We start from the raw sequence: 20,543 nt of genomic DNA, 5'->3' as shown, positions 1-20,543 counted from the left end.
GATAGATAGATAGATAGATAGATAGATGGATGGATGGATGGATGGATGGATGGATGGATGGATGGATGGATGGATGGATGGACGGACAGACGCTAACCGTTTCGAGGTTAAATTAAGTTCGATATCAAACTTTTAAAAAATACAGTTATTTTTGATATTGATGTGTACTCTTCCACCTTAATCTCTTATTCCTCTAAAGAAACAATTCACAGGTCTGCGACTAAAAATCTCTTTGATTATTTTCATCTAATTTCCATGTATTTTGGTGTGCTGAAAACAAATAAAACATTGAAAAAACTCCTAGACGTCATGATTTGCCACAACATGCAAAATTGTCTTCAAATTTATCATTTTTTTCAATTTTTGGCATTTTTTTTATATTATAGGTTTTTAACCAAATTTAAAGTCCAAATTACTATTAATTAATTCACATAAGTGCATTTAAGAAATAAAATGCCAAAAAACCCTTAAAGGATTTGTCCGAGTTATGTAAAAAAAATATAGCACTGTAAATCTGATGGTCAGCAATATATACATAAGCTAAGCAAGTTTTAAGTCTGTGCTTCTAATGGTAGAAGGGGTTAATCTTTCCTGAAGAATCCAGTGGGAGGGAAACACAGGGCAGATAGCAGCATCTCCGGTCAGTGCAGGGAGTGTGGCCAGCACTGTGACGTCTCGTATCGTGTACAGACACAGAGCTACTCTCTCCTGCATGAATACACTTGTGCATGAATCATCATCAGGTTCTTGGTTCTAGGCTGTTCACACTTTTTCATCGCAATTCATGTTAGTTCATCATTCTTCAACCGTTGTGTTATGGCTCCATGAAAGGGTATTAATTCGCCAGACAGTTTCTGTTTCATCTGTGGTGAATATACGGTGTTGAAGCAACAGCAGAATATTACAGACTTTGTGAAAAAAGTATACTTTGCATACTTTGGACTAAAAATTGGAGATCAAGATAAAGTTTGGCCACCTCATAAAGTGTGCAAATAGTGTGTTGAGGACCTCCGAAACTGGTTCAAGGGTGAGATAAAATCTTTCCGTTATGGGATTCCTATGGTATGGCGAGACCAAAAGAACCATAGTGATGACTGTTACTTTTGTTCATGCGATGTGAAAGGGTTTAATTCCAAATGGAAGCATTCCATTTCATACCCCAATCTTCACTCAGCAATTTGTCCCATCCCCCATAGCACAGATATACCAGTACCCAAGCCCCCTGCTACCTTGGAAGAGATACCTAGCTCCGATGAAGGTGAAGTCATATCTGAACCAGATGACGAATCAGGTTCTGACTTTGAAGATGATACAAGACCAAAATTGTTTTCTCAGGAGGAGATGAATGATTTGGTAAGAGACTTGAATCTTCCCAAAGATGCCACTGAGTTACTCAGATCAAGGCTGAAAAGCAGGAATTTATTGTTGCCAGGAGTGTCATCTTCATGGTTCAGACATTGTGAAAAGGAGTTCGTTCCTTACTTCGCCCAGGAAGACAAGTTGGTTTATTGCATTGATGTCGAAGGTCTGATGGGTCAATTTAAAATCCAATATGATTCAGAGCAATGGCGTCTCTTTATAGATTCTTCAAAAAGAAGTCTCAAAGCAGTTTTACTCCACAATGGTTTTTACGCTTCCATACCTGTAGGTCATTCTGTACACTTGAAGGAAACCTACGAGAACTTGGAATTGGTTCTTCGTAAACTTAAATATGAAGACCATGGTTGGCAAGTGTGTGGGGACTTGAAGGTCTTTGCATGCTGCTCGGGCAACAAGCTGGGTATACCAAATATCCTTGTTTTCTGTGTCTATGGGACAGTCGAGACCGACAAAATCACTGGACCAAGAAGAGTTGGCAGCTGAGGGTGCTAACAGTTGGTGAAAAAAATGTCCTCCGAGAAACTTTGGTACCTTCCCATAAAGTTCTTCTACCACCTCTCCACATAAAATTGGGATTGATGACGCAATTCGTAAAATCACTTCCAAGAGATGGAGAATGCTTCAAATACTTGGTCACCAAGTTTTCATGCCTGTCGGAGGCAAAATTGGAGGAAGGTGTGTTCGTCGGATCAGACATTAGAAGGCTTATAGTTGATCAAGAGTTTGTCAATACCATGATGGATCCTCAAAAAGAAGGGTGGATTGCATTTAAAGAAGTCGTACAGAAACTTTTAGCCAATAACAAAAATCCTCACTACAAAAAGATTGTTGGAAGAATGCTGAAAGCATTTCAAGCTTTAGGTTGCCTGATGAGTTTGAAAGTGCATTTCTTCCAGTCCCACCTTGACTACTTTCCTGAAAATTTGGGAGCTGTGAGTGAGGAACAAGGTGAACGATTCCACCAAGACATTAAAGAGATGGAAAGGAGATACCAGGGAAAATGGAGCATTACAATGATGGCAGACTACTGTTGTATGCTTCAGAGAGACATTCCAGATGCTACTCACAAGCATAAATGCACCAAGAGGAGCATCACAAGGAAGAAGAATCGAGTTTAGTGTGTGTAGGTGAGCTCATTTCAGTTCAAAAAAGGATTTTCATGAAAATATTGTAATAAAACTTTAATTTTATAAGTCTATTTCCATTTATTTTGAGGTATTGCCTTATTTAACATACCGTATATACTCGAGTATAAGCCGACCCGAATATAAGCCGAGGCACCTAATTTTACCCCAAAAAGCTGGAAAAGTTATTGACTCGAGTATAAGCCTAGGGTGGGAAATGCAGCAGCTACCGGTAAATTTCAAAAATAAAAATAGATACCAATAATGTTTTTGAATAAATAAATAAATATTATTTATTTATAAATAAATAACTAGCTCTGTAAGTGGAAAAGAGGGTCAATAAAAACAATATGGTATCAACAATAACTTTAAATGTACAAAAACCTTAGCTCATTCAGCAACCAAGCTAAAACATAAGAGTTAAAATCCTTCAAAACTGGATTCCTCCCCATCATCTGTATGTCCAAACAGAGCTTCAGCATTAGCTAGTGTGAGGTTATCAGCATAGACATTGTCATCATCACTGAGTTCACAGTCATCACCATCAGAGCTGTCGTTTCTCTCTTCCCTCCTCTGGATTCAATGGGATTTTTAGAAAATCCACACTCCTGTGCACACACTTCTTCTTTCTTTCTTTCTTCCCTCCTCTGGATTCAATGGGGTTTAGGAAATCTCCCACCCTCATACACTCCTTCTTTCTTTCTCTCTTCCCTCCTCTGGATTCAATGGGATTTTTAGAAAATCCACACTCCTGTGCACACACTTCTTCTTTCTTTCTTTCTTCCCTCCTCTGGATTCAATGGGGTTTAGGAAATCTCCCACCCTCATACACTCCTTCTTTCTTTCTCTCTTCCCTCCTCTGGATTCAATGGGATTTTTAGAAAATCCACACTCCTGTGCACACACTTCTTCTTTCTTTCTTTCTTCCCTCCTCTGGATTCAATGGGGTTTTTAGAAAATCCACACTCCTGTGCACACACTCCCTCTTTCTTTCTCTCTTCTTTATAGCTAAATTTGATACCATTAAAAATTAAATAGGATTAAAATCTGTGGTTTATAATTTACCAGTTGTGTCCACCCCACTCCTTTCACCAGCGTTAGCCCGCTGCACCAAGGAGGGCACGTAAGAGGAAGGGGAAAATACAAGAGTGCAAGCAGCACTGAGACAGGGCATAAAAAGGGGGGAAAAGGCTGATTGGACCCAGCTCTGTTTGGGGCGCAGGCGTGGCGCGGCAGCAGTTTTTCAGGCTGCTCCCAGATGGGAAGGGAGGGGGATTGTAAACCCCTTCTACACCCTGGCTCCTCCTCTTCCAGAGTTCAGGCTCTCTTTCTTTCTTTCTTTTTTTCTTTCTTTGAAAGAGAAGCCCAAATTAGCCAAAGGGGGGAAAGCGAGCGAGCAAGGGACCCCAGGAAACTAGACTCGCTTGGCTGGACTACGTACGCTCCTTGGCTTAGTTGCTTTCCGCGCGCCTGTTAATATATTCAAGGAAACAAACCGCGGCAGTTTTCCCCAAGGGCAATGCCGAAGAGCAGAGCCCGGAGAAAAACCAAGGAAGTCACGGAGGGCATTTGCCACTTTCTCTAGAAGGTGATACGAGCTTCCCTTTCGAATGGGAAGGGACGGGGGGGTTGGCTGGGCTCTTCCCAGCAGGAAAGGGGGTTGTTTGAAACATTGGGACCGGGGGAGGGGTTGGTTTTGTTTTGTTTTGAAAGGAAATCTCAACCTGTTACAATCGTCCTTCCCAAATGAGCTGAGGAGGACAGCGGTGAAAAGTTTTCTCCAACATTTAGGGGAAAGTCGCGAGCAGCATTGCCCTCACAACTGAGGGGAAAAAACCCGCCCTCTTCCCCTTCCAGGTTTTCTTTAAAAGCAGGCAGCGCTCCTTGGCCGCAGGGCTTCACAGGGACCTTTCCCCCTCCCACTGCTTCGCTCGCTCGCTCGCTTTCCCCCCTTTGGCTAATTTGGGCTTCTCTTTCAAAGAAAGAAAGAAAGAGAGCCCGAACTCTGGAGGAAAGAAAAGGAGCCAGAGTGTGGAAGGGGTTTACAATCCCCCTCCCTTCCCATCTGGGAGCAGCCTGAAAAAACTGCTGGTATGCGGTTCCTAGGTCAGCGGCCCCAAGGAAAGGAGAGGCTGAGCCACGGGAATGAAAAGAAAAAGGGAGGGGGGAAAAAACCCGCCCTCTTCCCCTTCCAGGTTTTCTTTAAAAGCAGGCAGCGCAGGGCTTCACAGGGATCCTTTCCCCCTCCCACTGCTTCGCTCGCTCGCTCGCTTTCCCCCCTTTGGCTAATACAATCCCCCTCCCGTCCCATCTGGGAGCAGCCTGAAAAAACTGCTGGGAGGTATGCGGTTCCTAGGTCAGCGGCGCGTGGGATCAAACTAGGAAGAAACTGGAGGTGGGGGGGAGCAGTTCGAGAGACTATGGAGAATATGGACTTCAGAGGCGGACCAGAAAGAGGTCCGGACAAAGATCCAAGGCTGAATTCGGCAGTGTTTATGGATCAGGGTCAGCCCCACCAGCTGGCGACAGGAGAGCAGAGAGGAGCGGACGGAGCAGAAGCAGCCCCAGGGCTCCGCTGTCGCTCCCCGCATTTTCTGGACAGGGATCCCTTGGAGAGGGGATTCCTTCCTGCGAGACCCCGTCCACAAAATGCAGGGAGCGGCAGCGGAGCCCCGGGGCTGCTTCTGCTGCGTCCGCTGGACTGTGGGGCTTGGAAGGGGGCGGGAAGAGCGGCGGGGTGGCGGTGGCCGGCGGTGGCAGGCTGGTTCGCCTCCTCCTCCTCCAACAGGCAACAGCACTGCCGGATCCAGTTGTAGACTCGAGTATAAGCCGAGGCGGCTTTTTTCAGCCCAAAAAGTGGGCTGAAAAACTCGGCTTATACTCGAGTATATACGGTAGTTATCTAAATTGTCAGGAAATGTGATGCCCTATGACAAAATGGAGGTCATTTTCGGATTCAGCGCACTAAAAAACATAAAGATTACGTGGAATAGCCAAAACAGCTCTCAAAATTTTTTTTTTTGTAGACCTGTGTTATGTGTAATTTCCAGTAAAAATCATAGTATCCTGGCAGCTGTTATATACAAAGCCATATACCACAAAAGGCTTTTCAATTGCAAAAATTGCTTCAACATTCATACAATGCCCTAGAGTAGGCTAAAAATATGTTGGGTGGTTTTTAATTCAATGTATTATGGGAAACATAGCCATGCGTTGGCGGATAAAACCGACTATCTCAGTAATTTGTAATACATTTTGCTTAATACAGCATATAGTGTTAACACAGCCATTACATTTGGTAACTCAGTTTAGGATTCATCCGTTGTACAAGCAGCCAGTGTAAAGAAATGTTTTTATAAATCTCATTATACTGTTTTACATTCCTTCTGATCAATGGACTGAAATTTGTAAAAATGCTGGATGTTTTACTGGAACAAGTATTGCTCCCCCACCCCTAAAATCTTCTCCATGGCATTTTAGATTGGAAGCAGGGCATTTTGTTCTCTGATTGCATTTTTAAATAGCTTTGCATGGTACTGGCATCAATTAAACATTTCTGTCAATAAATGCCTTCCACATCTTAAATTCTGCCCTGAGGTTGCCCACAGTTTTTTTCTGCCAGGCTTCTGTATCTTTATCAACTTTGGCTGTAGGACGAATTCACCCGATGCAGTAAGGCCCAGATTAATTAAAAAAAAAATACCTCTATGTATTTTGCCCTGTTTGTCGGCTTTTGTTAAGGATCAAATCATGCATCATTTCAAACATTTGCTCTCCTAAAGCATCTCATGAGTTACATTGAAGAAAATTTTATTCAAAACAATGACCCGTGTGCTGCCCCAGCAGTATATAGATAGTGTAGGAATTAAGAGCTCTCTCCTTTAAGAAACTACCTCCTGGGAAATGTAGGCAGAGACTGCCTTATGGGAAATATAGTTCCATGACATATGATCATATCTGTGTTTCTGATTGGCCACTGGGCATTCTTCCTGCGCGCAGAACAAGCCGGTCATTTTAAATGCCATTGTGAACCAGAGAAGCAATGCACATGCCTCCTCTCAACATGGGAGCCAATTCATCATCTTTTTACACCACATGATGGGACAGATTATGGAAAGTCAGAAGTAATGTTTATTGTTTGAAATATTTATTCCATTTGTATGCCGCCCTATTCCCGAGAGACTCAGGGCGGCTAACAAGCAGGGGGGAAGGGGAATACAAGTATCTTAACACTGAACTGTAAGTTTTGTTATTAAGAATGCCTGATAATAACCTTGATCTGAATGAGATTCCTACGCATGGAGTTAATTGCATGCCCTGAATGAGCCTACCGTGCTTGAGGCAGAGCAACCCATATGCTTGGAAAGCAAAACCTAAAAGTTCAGCTTTTATATTTCTGGAATCTGAAAATTTTACAGAGAAGGCATATCAGAAGGAAAGATAAATATCCCTTAGCTCTTAGCAATAGCAGACTTATATATTGCAGCATAGTGCTTGTACAGCCCTCTCTAAGCGGTTTACAGAGTCAGTGTATTGCCCCCAACAATCTGAATACTCATTTTACCCATCTCGGAAGGATGGAAGGCTGAGTCAACCTTGAGCCTGGTGGGATTTGAACTGCCAAACTGCTTGCAGCTGGTGAACAGCAGAAGTAGCCTGCAGTACTGCACACTAACCACTGCGCCACCAAGGCTCCCTGCGGCTCCTACCAAGGATCAGATTTAGCATTCTGTATTAAAAATTAAACCTTTTGAAATATGACTGGGCAGGGATCTATAGGAACTTTATCCCACTGAGCAAAATGTCCCTCTGACAGTTTGCAAAGTTTGAGTGGTTGGGAGCAGTTTCAAAGCAAGAGTTTATGGTGAGCCTGATGATGCCGGCCAACTTCCACCAACATGAAGATTTGCATTTTTAGGGTGATTTGGAAGAAGAAGGCAGTGTTGTCATAAATTTCTCTCAACATATCCACCATTGAATTCATTTCCTTCTGATGCCCTCTAGTGACTAACCTTCAAAGTCATCTTATCAGTTCAGATACAAACATAGAAAGTTTCCTATGGGAAGGATTCTTGCAATTAATTTCAAAATCTTGATTCAAGTCCTGAATCTTTAATTCATTTAAAACTTTCTAAAATCAGTACTTTAATCATCCTTTTGCAGTATAGTCACAAAATCTTAAACTCAGATTGAAGAAAAACATATCCAGTGTATAAAATAAAACTTGCAGTTCTGAAGGTTCTCAATTTTTAAAAAGCAGTAAAAAAAAAATCCAAAGTAATTAAGAAGTGAAATTTGAACTTTGCGTCCATAAAGGCTATGTTTATGGAAGTTCAGTTCAAGTTCAGTGGAATCCCATAACTTCTAGTTGTTTGCAAATCGACAACAAAAACCTCAGCTCCTGCTGTCTACTTCATAAAAAGCATCTGTCCAGAGTGCTGATGGGTAATCTAAAAATGTTCTTCTTTCTCCAGAGAGATTTCAATGTTCTGAATCCAACATCCAGTTGCTGTTTTCAGCCATGATGTCTTCTGCTCTCCATTTCCTAACCAGAAGCCTCCTAACCTATGACCTCCCTCAGAGCTCTGTCTTGTTTTCTATGTCTTGTAATATCAAAACGAAAATACTTGTAGCCTCCAGAGCATTAGAACTGGGTGCCATCTAGCTTTACTACTCTGTAGTTACTAATTCAGGGGAATAATCAGCAATCTTGAACAGTGCTAAACCCAAATAATGAGCTGAAGAAGCTGAAATTGAATCCAGACAGGATGGGATATTGTTAACAAGAAAAACAGTTGGAGTTGGGATTTAATTGATGCCTGTTCTATAAGGAATGTTATTTCCACAGAAAGATCAGATTTTCAGTTTGGAAGGACTCCTTGATCCCTTACCTTCACTGTGCAAGGAGTCCTCGACATACAGGAGTTCATTTAGTGACCATTCAAACGTTAAAACAGCACTGAGAAAAGTTACAATCTTTGCAGCACCCCCATGATTGTGTGATCAAAATTCGGATACTCAGCAACTGGTTCATATTTGATCATCTTTTGTGACCTTCTGACAAGGAAAGTCAATAGAGAAGCCAGATTCACTTAACAACTGAGTTACTAACTTATCAACTGCAGTGATTCACTTAACAATTGAGGCAAGGAAGGCCATAAAATGGGGCAAAACTCACTTAACAAATGCCCCACTTAACAACAGAAATTTTGGGCTCAATTGTGGTTGTAAGTTGAGGATTACTTGTACTTGCATGTCTGGCTGTTGCAAGGAGTATGTTTGTACATTACAGTTAGTAATCCCTACTGAACTAGCCAGACTTTATCCACACCTTGATTGCAACTTGTCTTGTGTCTGGAAGCTGCAGTTGGTTCTCTGACTAGTGTAATTTACAGGCATCATGTGGTTCCCACACTGAAACATCTGCACAAATGTCCAGTAGTATACTGGACACAATTCAGAGTGTTCATACTGACCTTTAAAACCATACATAGCTTAGGGCCCAACTCTCTGTGGGACTGTTTCTCCTATTAGTAACCTGCCTCCCAACTTAGATCAGCAGGAAAGCCTTTGGAAGTAATACCAGTACCATATTTTCCCGAAAATAAGACAGGGTCTTATTTTCTTTGACCCCCCCAAATAAATGCTTGGCCTTATTTTCGGGGAGGTCTTATTATTTTTGAGGTGCAGTAGGTGGCAAGCGTGGTCACCTCATGGTTGTTGCTGTGTTTCAATATTTTTGGGGAGGGTTTATTTTTGGGGAGGGCTTATTTTAGCACATGCGCTCAAAAGCTCTATTGGGCCTATTATCCAGGGAGGTCTTATTTTTGGAGAAACAGGGTACCTATTGGCTGGTATGCTAGGAAAGGTCTATTCTTATGTTCTCCCAGTACTCTGCAGGGAGATTTATTTGCTGAATAGAGAGACAATATGTATAGACAATATATATAGGGACATAATTTCCATAAAAAAGAAGTATCAAACAAACAAACTCCAGTTAGCTTAGGATATTTAGCACATTGTACAAACAAAACCAACAAATAGAAATTATTTTATAGGCTTATTACAACTTTCCTCCTTCTGTTCAGGGAATTAATATTCCAAGAAAAGTCTGCATTGCTGCTCTCTTGGGTAAATGAACAAGTACCATTCTCTCCCCCCACCCCAAACCTTCTTTCTTTGCAGTTTAGCTTGGAAGTCTGCCAGTTTGTTCTCTGACTACATTTTTAAAACAGCTTTCAGCAGAACTGGCAACAACTAAGCTCTTCTGTCAATAAATACTTTTCACATTTAAAACTCCGCCTGGAGATTGCCAATTTCATTTTTGGGCAGGACCTCAGCATCTTCATAAATTCTGAGCAGAGGAAAAAGTTACTTGACCAATAAGGCCCCAAATAAGTTCGAAAACCCTCTGGGCATTTGGCCCCATTTGTCGGCTTTTGCCACAGATTAAGTCATACTTCGTTTGGAATGTTTCCATCCCCCACCTCAAACCAGTGGTGGGTTTCTACCGGTTCGGACTGGTTTGGCTGAACAGGTAGTGGCTTGGCGGCCTAGATTGCTGGAACCGGCAGTGACCCAGGCCTGCCGCACCAGTTCTCCGGGTGGCGCTGTAGGCACCGCCATCTTGTTTTTAGGTTCTGTGCAAGCGCATCATGCACGCGCAGTGTGCATCAAGTGCGTGCGCATGCAGGGCGCATCTACGAGCGAACTGGCAGTAGCAGCTGCTGGAACCCAACCCTGCCTCAAACTGATTAGGTCCCTTAAATTACGTGTATCTCAGGTAGAAGAAAACTTTATTCAGAAAGATGCCATTTATGTCTGAGAAGAAAAACAGGAAGGTTATGCTTTTGTCCCTGGTGCTTTTCTCCAAATAGTCTGAAAATCTGGCAGAGAGGTCTCAGCACAAGGAAAGTTGAATTTACTTAGAATTGTTTATTTTATACCAGTACTGAAGATTGAACTTTTCAAAATAACTTTTAAAAGAGATAAAGGTAGGCTGCATCTCTGATAAAACTTATTCCAGTTTCTTAAATCCCCTACCAATGCCCTTACAGATGTTGAACTCCAGCTAATATTCTTTTCATCACGGCTAGCCAGCTTGTTCCTTCAGATGTGTGGGCAGTCTGCAGAATAGCTTCATTTTTTTTCCTTGTCAGAGGATCTGTGTGCCATTAACTATTCCGTTACAGATGGAAATTTACAAAGGTGGTTTAAAGAGTCCTTGGGGCTCTCTAAGCTTGGTTGTTTTCTTGCAGATGTTTCATTACCGAAACTAGGTAACATCATCAGTGCTTGTAAATCAGTGCATCACCTTCTGTACAAAAATTAAAAGAAGTGCAAGCAAGGCAAACAGATAAAAGCACTGTTGAAAAACTGAATTTAACCAGTGGTGGGATTCAAATAAGCTCTATGGTGGACGCGGCACCGGGACTTTAAAGTCCTGCCGCCGGGGCCCTGCCTCCACTTTAAAGCCCTGACGCTGGGGCCTGAGTGGCCATGATTCCCCCCTCCCCAGCCAGCCAGCCCACCCAGCCCGCCCACCCAGCCCATTCCTCCCCCCGCCACCGCTGTGTCCAACAAGCCAGGCGTCTCGCGTTTATGGTGGACATAAACGCAAGATGCCTGGCCTGTTGGACACAGCGGCAAGAATGACCCTGCCGCTGCTGCACTCCACCGCCTTGCCCCCCCGAAACACACGCACACATGCACAAACACACACATACACACAAATTCCTCACAATAAAAAATACAAATTAAATTACAATCATTTTGAATCCCCCCTCCCTCCATCCGATCCACATACCTTTTCCAGCTGTGATTTCAACTCTCCTCTTGTCCACCCGCCATGATGAAAATATAAAAAAATAAGTAAAAAAGCAACTTACTTATGCAAGGCATGATTTGCTGCTCCCAGATCAGGAGGCGGGAGAATCACGTGCCTCCTTAACTCTGAGCAAGGGTTAAAAGGCGAAAAATTCCTTATGCAAAGGAGGCCCATAGTTCTCTTGCCTCCCCCTACAGTTAGCACTAAGCAGACTCAGAGTCACTGTGACTCTGGAGTCTGGCAGCAACTACCTTAGCCTTTTTAATTATTTTAAAAATTCTTTCCTTTTCCTCATGAGACTGGTGAGGCCCCTGACTGCACGTCCCTGCCACTGAGTTTAACTAAGCTTCTTCAACTAGTTGTGTGGCCCCATCCATCACCACCAGATTATGTTTGCTATTGATTAAGGGTGCTGTTATTCAATAGCTTCTGTCTAAACTACGATGGAAAAGCATGACTGAAAATATTAAAGACAGTGACTAAATGGCTAAAAAGAACAAATATGATGTAAAGGTAAATGTGTTGCACTAAGTGTAGGGAAACCTTAGACAGAGGTATCCAGATGTGGTTTCAAGGGGGCCAATAAAGCAGAAATTGTACATCATTGCAAACAAACAGCACTTTTCTGTACATACATTATGATATTGCATGTGCACCTCCAAATGACAGAGTTTATGTTATGACAGGGTGACATTGTTTTCATCATTGTGAGAAAAGTCTGCAATCTTGTAACTACGTCTAGTCCTATTTTCTGCTACAGAAGCTCCCAGGTGACTTAGATTTGGTGACTTTCACTGAGCCAAATTTATCTTATAAGATTACTTCGGAAGGATAATATTGGAGAAAGAAATATCATTTTCTTGGCAATTATAGACAGAGGGGACTTGGAGGGCTTCATAAACCCTACAGATTAATATGACCCCTTGAAACTCTAAAGTTTTTTTTTTATCAATAAAAATGTGTTCTGGATATAAGTCATTTCTTTGTTTAGCTTACATTTGACTTGAAACATATTTAATTTTGGAGTTCTTAGTGCTCTCATAGTTTGATTGTTTGATTGTAAATGTTTTATTACCTAACTAGGTAATACCACTAGTGTGAGTATGTAGTTTGCTGCCTGTTTATATGCAGTAGATTGCCCTGCCAGTTTTGGTGAGGATATGATTTCCTTCTTGGTGGAACCCTGAATATTTTCTGCCTGATTATTTATCTGTTGCTTATTCCTGAATGTGGGTTGCTCTCTGTGTGTGTGTGTGTGTGTGTGTGTGTGTGTGTGTGGGAGAGAGAGAGAGAGAGAGAGAGAGAGAGAGAGAGAGAGAATCTTTTTGTTTCCTTCCTAGATTTTTTAATTGTCTCTTTTAATTGGTATGTAAATGTGGTTTATCTCTATGTGTCTGTTGATGGCTGATTTCTCTGAATGCTAGTTCCAGGAATTCTCTAGCTGCTTTGGCTCAGTCTAAGATGTTAATAGTTTCCCAGTTGTTCATCTGTGGTTAAATCTGTCCATGTGTTGTTTTATTTTGCATTTTTGAAGAAATATACCATTCAAAGCTGTTATCTTTTAAAAAGAGAACATCTCCAAATGTCATCAGAAAAATATGACCCCTTTGTATTGGAGGAACTTTCCTTCAAGTGCATATAGACATAACAGTATTTAAAAACATGTGTATTCATAGAAATTAAAATACATATTTGCAGGCAAAATTGCAACAGTAATGGATATGTTTTTGGAAATGCAAATGGGAGCTTTTCTCCCCCCTCCCCAAAATTCTCCAATTAATACAGAAACGGGGTGACTCAAACTTAAGGATGGAAAAATAAAAACTGAATTTGACAGATTCACAATGAATGAGAAATTGAAATAGACAGATTCCTCCATTTCTAGTTTAGCTTTCATACTTTATGCACGATTCTGTGCAAGTCTGTCAAAAGTACGAGCTGCCAAATTCACTTAAGTATATTCTTAAGTAGGTGATTTTAATATTAGACTTTTAGTGCTTCCCAACCTTGGGCCCCATTGACTCCCATTATTTCAAGCAGCAGGGCAATGACATTTCTGGTTGGAGGTGTGGGATTGTAGTCACAAATGAAGACCATGGTTATTATCTCTGTATTATATATAAGAAAGACTCCAGAACAAAGAGCCTCTGCTTTGGGTTCAGTGACGTCCCAGCTGAGAAACAGTTTGATCCAGAACCGCTTACTCTTTAAATTCATCACACTGGGTCTTGTATAAACAATTGTTTCCTCCAGCAGAGCTGCTGGTTTACCTTAGAAATCATATTTCAAAAATGTTTTGGCCAGACTCTGCGCAGCTTCCTTGGTGTGAACTAACTTGACAGCTGGAGACGGTCATGTTGTGAGAAATGGCCAAAGCTGTTCTGCTTCAGGTCCCACGGCTATCAAGTTGGAATTCTTTTATTGATGTTCTCTCTCTCGTTCAGAGTAAAAAATTATATCTTTACAACGAAAGGGGAAAATATACTGGAAATCTTTGCAACGTCTCTAAATTTCTTGCGGTTGGAATCTTCTTTTTTTTTTTTTAAAGAAACCAACGAATATATCAATGATGCATTCTATTAAATTTGATGCCTAATAATAAATTGCATCCTGGTTAAATTGCATCCTGTATTATATAGAGAACTGAGGTGGTGCAGTGGTTAGAGTGCAGTACTGCAGGCTACTTCTGCTGCCTGCCGGCTGCCTGCAATTTGGCAGATCAAATCTCACCAGGCTCAAGGTTGATTCAGCTTTCCATCCTTCCGAGGTGGGTAAAATGAGGATCCAGATTGTTGGGGGCAATAGGCTGACTCTGTAAACTGCTTAGAGAGGGCTGTAAAGCATTGTGAAGCCATATATAGGTCTAAGTGCTGTTGCTATTATTGTGGGAAAAACCTTTCTTCCTTTGTTATTAGATTATGAGAAATAATATTTCTGTCGCTCTTAAATTTTCATTATTTACTTTTTTATCAAATTTATTTGCTGTCCATCTTGTGAGTCAGTTAACTCTAAGAGAAAGGACATGCAGTGATGTTAATCTGGATTGTAGTCATATTGATTTTTTCCCCTAGCAGTTTTTCTACAAATGCAGGATTCACTTTTTTTTTCAGATCAACCAAGTGTTGATCCACTGATTGCAACAAAAATTGATCTACTGGCTCATTGCTCAGATTTGATGTCCAGGACTGAGAGAGTGACTGGCCCAAAGTCACCCAATCAGCTTTCACGCCGAAGGCTGGACTAGAATTCACAGTCTCCTGATTTCTATCCTGGTGCTTTTACCACGAAACCAAATTAGCTCTCAAAATTGATAGTAATGTGTTGTGGCCCGGCAGGAGCTGTTGACCACCAGGTGGCGGCAGAGCCTTGGATTGGGGTGTGTGTTCAGGGAAACACTTGGGAGTTGTTGCAGGATGCACCCTGTCGAAGGGTTACTCGGCGGAAGGAACAACTGAGTACTTACAGGAGATGATTGCGAGCAGCTGTTGCTCATTGGGATCCTCTCCTGAGTATAAAGGGAACTGTTTGTGCCACACCCTGGTTGCAGGAGTCAACGATCTCATTCACATTCTCATTCGTGTTCACAAATCGAGAGAAACCAACTTGGATAAGTGGTTTGCTGTGAGAAGCCTGTTTGCAGTGCTGCGTGAGTTTATAGGACTTTTTGCCAGAGCGATTATCTATTTGTTTATTTTGGGCTCGCAGCCAACAATAGTCTGGACTGATTAAAACATTCTTTTGTACATCTGTTTTGGCTTTCGTTCCTGGACAGAGAAGGGAGGGAGGTCAGAACAGTAATGTATAATTTAGTAAAATATATATTGCAGAATACAAATAGTCTCCAACTTTATGACCACAAATGAGCCTAAAACCTCTGTTGTTAAATGAGAGATGTTAAGTGAATTTTGCCTGTTTTACAATCTTCCTTGCCACACTTGTTAAATAAATCACTGCAGCTGTCAAGGTAATAACATGCTTGTTAAGTGAATTTGGCTTCTCCATTGACTTTGCTTGTCAGAAGGTCGCAAAAGGTTATCGCATGACCCCAGGACATAGCAATCATCCTAAATATAAACCAGTTGCCAAGCATCTGAATTTTCATCATGTGACTATGGGGATGCTGTAATGATCCTAAGAATGAAAAACAGCCATAAGTCACTTTTTCCAGTGCTGTTGTAATTTTGAATGGTCACTAAATGAATTGTTGTAAGTGGAGGACTATCTATACAGACATTTCTCCTTACCCCTACCAATATGAAATGGAAGATTCTGATAAAGGCAGCCTTTAAAACAGATACAAGTGTTGCACCACAGTCTCGATTATCCTTGTGTGGAAACTTTCCTTTGAAACTTAGACATCAGGAGTCCTTGGAGTAGAACAGCTTCTTAGTAAAATACGCCTACGGTTGTTTCATGGTTCACTCAACTTATATTTCCAAGTGCTGCATTTTTAGCAATTTATTCGTCACATGTGAAGTTCCAAAAAGGCCCAGTTACCTTTTGTGGCATTCTGTTCCCCAAAATAGTCTCCAAAGTAGTCACATTCTGGGAAGCAGGGCAGTATAAGAATAGCTACTTCCTCCTGTTTGGGCAATTTCAAAGGTACACTGCTTCTGACTCTGGAAGCTATTTCAAAACTATTTAAAATGATCTGGGTGGAACAGATACAAGAAGACTTGGGTGGTAGAATCAAGGAAATATAATAGATGAGAATTAGCAAGTTTAACTACAGCTATTTATCTCAATTGTTTTTTAAATGTCACATTCTGTACATTTTAATCCATAGTCACGTACAGTCTGATATTAATATTGCTTACGGTAATGTACGGTAACGGTAAGAGGGACGGGGTGCCTTAGTGGCAAAGATGCTAAGCTTGTCGATCAGAAAGGTCAGCAGATCAGCGGTTCGAATCCCTAGTGCCGCGTAATGGAGTGAGCTCCCGTTACTTGTCCCAGCTTCTGCCAACTTAGCAGTTCGAAAGCATGTAAAAATGCAAGTAGAAAAATAGGAACCACCTTTGGTGAGAAGATAATAGCGTTCTGTGTGCCTTCAGCGTTTAATCATGCTGACCACATGACCATGGAGACATCTTCGGACAGTGCAGGCTCTTTGGCTTCGAAACGGAGATGACCACCGCCCCCTAAAGTCAGGAACGGCTAGCACATTATGTGGAGGGGAACCTTTACCTTACAGTACATATTCTTATATATCTATATACCTGTACTTATTTCTAGTTTGTTGATCTCTTTTCATTATGAAGTTCTAATCTCTGCACCTGCTATCTAACCATTTATACAATGTCCCATGTTGAGTAATACTCTGTTCCTCTTTATCTTTAAGTTCCATCATTAACCTATCCAGTTCGGCACATTCTAATATTTTCTTTATTATCATTTCATCTGTAGGTATACTTCTGTTTTTCCAATTTTGTGCCTATGTAATCCTAGCTGCTGTTATTATATATAACATTAAGTATATGATTCTTTTATTGTATTTCCCTGGTAGTATACCTAATAAAAATAGGTGTAGTATTTTTATTATATAAAAAAAGGTTTATCTCAATTTTAGAATGCATTAGTTTGCATTAGAGAACCTTCACCAGTCAGGGATAAAACATGTGTGAATATTATTGGCAGTGGTGGGATTCAGCTGGTTCGCACCTATTTGGGAGAACTGGTTGGTAACTTTCTAAGCAGTTCGGAAAACCGATTGTTGGAAGAAATCTCCTTTTGTTTTTTCCCACTTTACAGGGCTAATCCTGTAAGGAAGGCAGGAAGGAAACATTTTGGTGTTGTTTCTAGCCTAATCTTCATTGCCCTGCTTACAGAAACTGCCTCTCTGGTTAACCCTTATTACATTGTAATAGCTAAGGTGAAGCGCCCATCGACCTGAGTGATCTTGAGTTGGCCACCCCCACCCAGTCACATGACCACCGAGCCCCACCTACCCAGATGGTCATTAGGGCAGAGAACCGGTTGTTAAATTATTTGAATCCCACCACTGATTATTGGAAATGGGCAATTGCAATTACTATTGGGTACATTCCCTCATTCAGCTTTGAGCCATATCAGGACAAAATTTGCAGACAGGAGTCCCCTAATGCCAAATTGTTTTTTTCTGAAAAATTTAAGTTGTTGTTGTTGGGGGGGCAAATGTGGAAAAGCAGAGTTTGAGAAGCTGTAATAATAGTTAAGGCAAGTGAACCATGGGCCAGATAGCAATGCAGCCTTTTCTGTTGCTTTTCCTTCTGTACGTATCAGCTTTTTGTGTGTGAAATGGAGTAGAGCTACAGACTTTGCAAATGAGCCTATTTTAATCCCAAACGGTTTCATAATTTAGAAATGAAAAAGAGACATTCTCAGAGATTATGGGTGAGTTGTCAACCCTCACTGCCTATTGTAACTTAAAGGATATAGATGTATTTTACATAGGTAACAGTACTATTTTTTTTTTTGCATGCTGAGGCTAAAAAAGGTTTTGTTGTCTTTGTAGCATTGCTGATAAACTGTTTTGCTTAATTGCACTGAAGTTTAGAGCTGTCACTGGAATGGCGATTTCATCCTAGAAGTGTCTCTCTCGGTTTAAATCTTTTCAGAATTTCCTTTGGTCTGGTCAGTGAACAAAATAATATGTATAAATCTAAAATCAGGCTCATCTAAAAACTGGAAAAATAGCCCATGATCAGACTGCTTGTTCTTATAGGACAATAATTGCAGGCTGGATCCAGCCCATGGGGTACTTAGATTTGGCCCACGGACCAATCTGGAAACAGTGAGGGACCAGCCCATGGTGCCTTTGCCAGTGAAAACAGGTTGCTGAGCTCCATTTCCAGCTGCAATGGCCTCCTGCAATCCTCTGCCAGTGAAAACAGAGTTCTGGTGGGGGGGCAGCCCCGTTTTCATATTGTTATTAAAACAGATGGTAGCATGACATGGGGAGTTAAGCCATTATTTAGCAAACCCTTCTTCCCCAGTAGAAATGGGAAAATTACATAATAATTTGGTGCAAAACCAAAAAAGACTCTTGAGATCATCTTCTAGATCAACAAATTCTTGGCATGCCACACTTTCTATTATTCTACTATGCATTTTCTATTGTGGGAAAACGGGAGGAGGGATTGTATGGAGTTAGATGATATGTAGCCATAACAAAATTCTTTCTAGAAAGCCAAGGTCATCCTTTCTTTTTGCACCTCTGTACCTGACCAGAACTGGATGGATGGAACTGCCAGCATGGCAGTGGAAGATTGGACCATTGATTGGCTTGTGGGTGTGGGGGCAAGATCTTTAATTTTCAACTGGCTGGGAAAACTGGGAAGCCTACAGATTCGGGTTTTCCCAGATGTGCCAACATGGCTCTCTTAATAAATTGGAACTTTGAAGAATGCTTTGCCTCAGACTCGGATTTAATTTTGGATGCTATTTGGAACCCTGACATTCTATTTTATAACATAAGCTTTATCAAATATGCATCTTAATGGAGAAGTATAACCCCTGGGTGAGTAAAACAATAAGGAATAAAAGAGAAATGAAATTTGGAGCTGCAGTTAATATTAATTACCTACTGGGGTGGCTACTCACACATGTTTAAAGGCTAAAATAGACATTTTTACATAATGTAATTGTGGCTGAATTGCAGCCCATGATTGTTTTATTAAATGTCACTATCAATTGATAATTATCAATATTCTTATTCTCTTTCTCACAGCCATGTAATTAAATATATTACTCTGTTAGACTAGTCCCATGCACCTGGTAAAATGGACAGTAATCATGAAAACACATGCTTTGTAAACACATTTGTTTGATTTTAAAGGATCATCAGATTATTAAAGAGCTTTTGCTGCAATTTTCCTGTGGAATCCTATACAGGTTTACACTGAATTAAGATTTATAATATTCAGCAGGATTTATTCTTTGGTAAATCTGCTATATTTATTTCTAAAGCAACAGAATATTGGCTTACAAAGTGATCACTAGATTTAGAAATCCTAGTTTGCACAGAATAGCTGCAGGAGAGGTGGGGGCAGAATTAAATACGTCATCAGCTAAGAGTCATTGCATTCTTACCAGTGCTCCAAGCCCAACCCCTCCTAAATTTTGTTGACCCTTATCTGGAGCCAATTTAGTATTGAACTTTAGTTGACTAGATATTTGTATAGAGACTTGACTAAATTTTCTATGCTGCAACCTAAACTGGTGCTCTTTATTTTTTATACCTGACAATAGCATGAGCATACCTGATAATGGCACTGGCTAAGGTTTAGCCTGTCTGGCATGTGTTAAGATTGTGATTTGCAGTGTATTGACAGCAGGAACATAATTAGGAACACTTGCAAAACACTTTCAGTCAATACCAAGATACTCAAGAATGGAATTTAAATCTATGCTCTAAAGTTAGAGTCCAAGAGGAAAAACAGGGGTAGAAATGAAGTAAAAAATGCTTGAAAAATGTTTGAAAAATGGCAAGGCTGCAAACAGAGATGGTGAAATTGGAAGCATTTGAAAATAAGTATGTGGTTTGCTTGTAAGTTGCTGTGTGGCTTGTTTAATGTGTGTGAAGATGTCCCCTGACCCTCATGAAGTGTTGGCTTGTGCAAAGGGAAAAGTAATAAGTGTGAACGCAAAATCTACAGGGGTGATTCATTTATAAAAGATGCTTGGCACAATTCTTCTTGAAAAGGAAGAAGGGGTGATTAAATATGGGAGTCTCAACTTGGTTTTGAAGGAACATGTTTACTTGAACGAAACAGAAATTCAGTGACAACAGCTAGAATTTAAATCTAACTGATGTGCTCCAGAATTATTGGATTATTGAATTCCATTCCTCCCAGCCTGCCCCACATGTCTGAAGAATACCAGACCTAGATGTGTCTGTTTTATATCCATGCAAGCTTCTTTCAGGCATGACTTGAGTGTTATGGAAAAATAATAAAAGTAATTTATTTGTCCAACAGGTATAGTTTTTATTAAACAGTCTTCAATTATTCTGGTATTGGAAATGCTAAACAGCGGTGGTGTCAAACTGGATTTCTTCGAGGGCTGGATCAGCTTTGTAGTTCTCCTTTGCAGGCTGGTGGGGGAGACAATGGGCAATGGTGGGGGAAAGATGGGATGGACACCTCTTACAGCACCCTACCGGCCAAAACGGGGCAGGGGGTGGCCTGCACGCAGCCCCCTCTCCTGTTTTCAGCCTGAATGGCCTCCTGCAG

The 20,543-nt window shown here is 41.1% G+C and overlaps 1 protein-coding gene across 1 annotated transcript in view; it reads left to right on the top strand.

Annotated features, from left to right (window-relative positions):
* Positions 1 to 20,543, top strand: part of LOC116519563 (solute carrier family 35 member F4-like) — a 164,051-nt gene that overhangs the window by 52,395 nt on the left and 91,113 nt on the right.

This window comes from Thamnophis elegans, chromosome 1 (genome assembly GCF_009769535.1).
Source record: "Thamnophis elegans isolate rThaEle1 chromosome 1, rThaEle1.pri, whole genome shotgun sequence".
Lineage (NCBI taxonomy): Eukaryota > Metazoa > Chordata > Lepidosauria > Squamata > Colubridae > Thamnophis > Thamnophis elegans.
The sequence above is the reverse complement of the archived record's forward strand: the minus strand, read 5'-3'. Positions and strand labels throughout refer to the sequence as shown.